This window comes from Danio aesculapii, chromosome 3 (assembly GCF_903798145.1).
Source record: "Danio aesculapii chromosome 3, fDanAes4.1, whole genome shotgun sequence".
Taxonomy (NCBI): domain Eukaryota; kingdom Metazoa; phylum Chordata; class Actinopteri; order Cypriniformes; family Danionidae; genus Danio; species Danio aesculapii.
Genome location: NC_079437.1, coordinates 18,245,539 through 18,251,538, shown reverse-complemented (window position 1 = coordinate 18,251,538; position 6,000 = coordinate 18,245,539).

The following is a 6,000-nucleotide window of genomic DNA, read 5'->3' as shown; positions in this document are numbered from 1 at the left end:
ATAAACAATGAAAATCATTTTTGTGGAAGCTTTTTCCTATTATTGTATTTAAGTTTGGGTCAGTGTTCATAATCAAACTATAAATGACCAATTAAACTGGATTTTTGAATTGATGATGGTAAAAGGAGATATTTAAAAGGGTGTTTGAGAGCTGCATGAACTTCTTTCTATCATTATGAAACACTTAAACATATTCAAGTGCTAAAATGTTCACAGTTTTGCTAATATCCATTCTGCCATACAGTATATCATGGGTTGTGGGAGTGAAAATATGGTAGTAAACAATGGCCCCCTATAGCCTATTCACATGTGGTCTGTTCCAAAACACTTTTGATGAGAGCCCAAGTATACTGTAAGACATAAATCGCACAGTGTTCAACAGGGGAAAAAGTCTATTGTATTGTGGTGACATGGAAAAGTTCGCAAAACTTTCAGTTGAACATGATTATCTACAGGTTTATCTTTATTCACTTATATTTTGCATTGTGTTAATGTTTTTTACTTGCACACTACAATTTCTCATGGCATCAGGTTTATATTTAGAATCAGGGTACTGTGAAGAACAACAACATCTCATTTCCTTATACTTTTTGTAAACACAATTATATTACTGGAACCAAAGCTACTGAAGGAATGCAGCATAGCAGGTGTGAATTGGCACAGCAGTGATTTACCAAAGTACATGTGACTTTACCTAATGCTACCCACACAACCACTTCATCCAGATTCTGTCAGCTCAGCCACTTTCACTTTTACAGAGAAGCACATGATACATCTATTACAAAATATGGCAGAATCATGATCTTTTACAATTATTTATGAAGAAATCATTATTATTAAAATATTTATATTGAATATTAAAATAGTATACAATTCTAGTTCAGTATGTAAGTTTTAATGTTTAAACAGTCACAAATATTGCATGAAAAAAAAAACATCCAGTTAGCAGAAGTTCTTATGTTAGAGATCTTATAGAAAGACAACCATAACTCAAAAAGGAAATTCAATCAAAAAGTACTTCTGGGGTAATTAATGTAGCAGTGCTCTTTGGATAAAGGATTCCTAAAGAAATAAAAAAATAAAAAATAACCAGTCCAAGGCACTTGAAATGTAGGTGGAAAAGTTAAACAGCCTTTATTCCCATGGCTATGATTTACAGTTGAAATCAGTATAATTAAACCAGTTTAGATTTTTTTTTCTTTTTTTAATATTTCCCAAATAATTTTTTACCAGAGCAAGGAAATTTTTACAGCATGTCTGATAATATTTTTTCTTCTGGAGAAAGTCTTGTTTGTTTTATTTCAGCTAGAATAAAAGCAGTTTTAAGGTCAAAATTATTAGCCCCTTTAAGCTTAATTTTTTTCGATAGTCTACAGAACAATCATTATACAATAACTTGCCTAATTACCCTAACCTGCCTAGTTAACCTAATTAGCCTAGTTAAGCCTTTAAATGTCACTTTAAGCTGTATAGAAGTGTCTTGAAAAATATCTACTTAAATATTATTTACCGTTTTTCGAAATGTATTATTTAAACTATTATGTTTAAAAATGTGGAAAAATCTTCTCCCAGTAAAACAGAAATTGGGGAAAAAAAGAAACAGGGGGGCTAATCTTTCAGGGGGTTTAATAATTCTGATTTCAACTGTAAAAACAAGTGTCTTTACAAAACTTGCCTTCATACGGATGACAATATTCAGGTGTGTCTGGGGTATATTTCAACACTCAGTGTCACATGACACAATTTAAAAAAACTGAACAGTAGAGAAAGTTATATAGCCAACACAATAGTATCAACTCCAATTGTTTTTCTTTTTTCTTTTTGTCTACTTTTTTTCCAAATCTACTAAATAGAAGCTATTTTTCTCAACATCCTCAATCTAATCATATCTTCCTGATTGGGATCTAATGAAATGATAGATTTTTACAACAACCATTAATGTCTTATCAACTGTTTTTCTAATTATTTTTACTTTTCCACACAGTCTTAGCTATAATCAAGTAATAAGTGAGTATTCTCACTTTATATTTAAAGAATTCTAACTTTTTCTATATGAATCAGTCTTTATCATTTATCATAACTGAATGTTTTATTTACCATGTTACAAAATATTCATGTTTTAGAAAACTTGCAATAAATTTCCAGTATTTTTGCCCAAATATTATTTCTGAGTTGGACATCAGACTGACAGAATTTAAACAGCAATAGGATGTAAGAGTAAGACACGGATAGTTCATAGTCAGCCAGGACACCACAGTAAAGATGGAGTGTGGCAGGTATCCACGAGCAGGACAGGCTTACAGGCATTTCCTGAGAATGAGTTGGTGGAGCAGGTTGAAAGGGAAAGTATTGCTAATCTTTTCATCTTATTATTTCATATCTCCCTTGTTCTAAATCTACCACCCCTTTGGTGAGCTTTACAAAGACAGGTGGTTACAGGAAAAGCACAGTAAGAATCATTTATAATAAAGGTTCCTATCTCATGCCATTCATAAATTGATAAATTCATCAGTTGATGATTCCAGGAATGATCTAGAGTACCATCAGCCAAGAAGAACTTTTGGGAGGACACAGTCTCTTGAAAAAAGGTCATTCTACTACCTGTATCCAGTACCACTTGCGCTTACTCCCAAACAAAGAGGATATGGGGTGATACTGTTATACTCATGCCAACCAGGTGTTTATAAGGAGGTTTCTTGGTCATGTTTCTCTCACTGCTATTTTCTACCTTTCTCTGGTACTCCTTCCCATAGAGTCCTTTTCCACCAGAGCTGCTTCACCAACTGACTCATGGTATGTAAAAAAAGCGCTATACAAATGAAGGTGAATTGAATGTAGTCCCCCTTAAGCATCCTGCAACTATGGGGTTGATACTATCTAAAATAATACATGTCTCCAAACTGGACCTATTTCTGCCCATTTAAATGTGGTTGCAGTCACATCCCTTGTTCAAGAAGCATTCAGTGAATCCCTCTGTTTACTTACTTACTTACATCTCATTTCCTTACTGTACGTTTTCTAAACATAATTACTTTGAATCAAAGCTACTAAAGGAATGCAGCATAGCAGGTGTGAATTGGCACAGCATTTAGGTGATTTACCAAAGCACATGTCACTTTACCTAATGCCACACTCACAACCCGTTTATCCAGATTTTTCTGTCAGCTCAGCCACCTTCACTAACATAAAAATACACATTCAAAAATAGTGGAATCATGATTTTTTTTCAAAGTAATTTTTAAAGAAATTATTATTATTAAAATATTTATATTGAATATTAAAATAGAATACAGCAGCTCAGTAAGCTTTATGTTTAAGCTGACACAAAGATTGTATGAAAAAAAAAACATTATCCAGTGAGAAGCAGTTCTGATGTCAGAGATCAGAGAAAAATGATCCGACTGGTTCAAACCTACAGAACAAAAACCATAACCTAAAAAAATTTGTCTCAACAAAGTTTTGCAAAAAAGTATCTGTGAACGCGCAAGACATCAAATCTTGAAGCAGAAGAGCTTCGGCTGTAGAAGAACAGCACAGTGGGGACACTCATGTCAGCTAACAACTAAAAAACTGAGGCTTGAGTTCAAACAAACTCACCAAAATTGTACAACAAAAGATTGAAAATAAAAGTTGCCTGATCTGATGAGTCTTGATTTCTGCTTCAACATTCAGATGGCAGAGTAAAAATTGGCATTAAAGAACACTCTGCAGCTCTCTCTCGCGGTGCCCCCTTGTGGTTGATAAGTGTAATTGCCTATTACCAGTGTCATAAAACTGTTGTTGTGCTCTTTTATAGGTAACACTCTTTGGCATTTGTTGACTAATTGGTGTAAACTGACACCTGGTTTAAAAACAAGTCCACCGACTAGGCAAAATAGCTTGAGTTACACCACACAATGTTCCACAAATACCATCACACATGGCAGCCATGTTGCCTCTTTCAGCTTATGTCTTAAAGTGTACCTTAGGCCAATCAATTAATTTCATGCTTATTTCTATAGCACTTTTACAATGTAGATTGTGTCAAGGCAGCTTAACATAGAAGTTCTAATAAACTGAAACTCTGTCAGTCCAGTTTTCAGAGTTGAAGTTCTGCACAGGTTAGTTCTAACCCTAATGAAGCACACCTGATCAAACTGATTGAGTCCTTCAGACTTGTTTGAAACCCACAGGTAAAGCTGCGGTCACACCAGAGTTTGGTACGGCGCTGCGAAAAGGGGCGGGATCAAACAAGATTAATAGACATTAAAAAAGCGAGCGATTGCTCCATGTTTTAAATTTCTGTCCAGAGAGGTCCTGTTTTGATCCTCGATTGGTCTCACGCAGTCAAGTGATGCGATTTCGCAGGTCAGAGTTCACCAAGCTTGAACTTTGCACCGCAGCAACATGCGAAACTTGACGCATAACCCCGCGTTTCAGGTGTGAGGCATTCGTGTGCGTATGAATGCAAGTCTATGGGAGGAAAAGCCCAGTGTGACCGTAGCTTAAGTGTGTTGAAGCAGGGTTGGAACTAAACCCTGGAACTGAGTTTGACACCCCTCGTTTAAAGCATAGCAGGGCCTTAACCAGCACTCTCTTCCACCCTCGACTGAACCTCCAACTGTGTTCACGGGTGTAAGTTGATTTGGATAAAATTGTTTGCTAAATGCTTAAATGTAAAATGAAAATGGGCCAAAGCACACTACATCATTATGACGTGAGAGAAAAGATTCTCAAACTGTGAAAAACAAGATACAGGATTCTCTGGACTGATGAACATCAATTCCATGTATCATGTCTGGAGGAAACCAGGCCATACTCATCCAGAGATCCTTAATAATAAAACCCATGTCCAAAACCCCTAGACCGAGCTGTAAATTTCAACTTCCAACCAGATGAACACAGAGTCAAGACAATTCATGAGTGTCTTAGGGACATCTATGAGTGCCAACAGAGCTTGAGAGGAACAAGAGTAGAACTGCTGAATCTCCCAAAGGCAGATGTGCAAGCCTTATTGCATTACACCCAAAGTTTTGAGCTATTCAATGCCAAAGGTGCACCTTAGTTCATTCTATGCCATGTAAACATTTAAAGGGATGGTTCATCCAATAATGAAAATGTACAGTTCATTTGCTCACCCACTTTTTTCTTCAGTAAAACATTAAAGAAGATTTTTAGTTGAACTAGTGGTTAATAGTCAAACATAAACACATACTGTAAAAACAACAAGTGCAATTCAGTATAGCGATGGCTCCTCGTGATACATTAAGGCAGGGGCGTGGCAACCGGGGGGTATTAATTATATGAACATGATAAATTATATGATCTCATACAGCCCCCCCCCCCCCTTTTTTTTTTAAATGTCCACTCTGCCCCTGCATTGAGGTCTTATGATGTGAAACAATATTATTAGCTTAGCTTATTAGCTGAGTTGCCTGAGGGTAAGGGAAATTACCTGAAAATGTTAATTTTTGGGTGAACTATCCCTTTAAGATTTTCCTTTTCAGCGCTTTACAAAGTAAATAAAAAAAGGAAAAGGTTTTTTTTATTTCTTCTTTGCTTTTGCTTTCTTTCCTTTCATGTCTCTGAAGAGTGCTGACCCAGGACAGACATGTTTCAAAAGTAGTAAATTGTTTTATGAAACTTTTATATAACATACAATGCACAATTCTCTCACTGTACAAAATAAATAAAATGTGTATTGTAAAGTAGATTTCAATCATTCATTCATTCATTCATTCATCCGGTGATTGTTGTTGCTTTTATTTCATTTATTATTATAATTATTATTATTTATTGATCGATTGATTGATTGATTTTAATATTATTAGTATTATTTATTTACTTATTTATTTTTGTTTATTTATTATTTATTTATTTTGTTTTTCCAAATATTAAATAGATGACACATATTCCACTGATACAATGTATTTTAAAGTACTGAAAATATGCAAACATGCATAATCATTTGAGTATAATATATTATGAAAGTTTCCATTTCTTTCCACACACATCCCATAC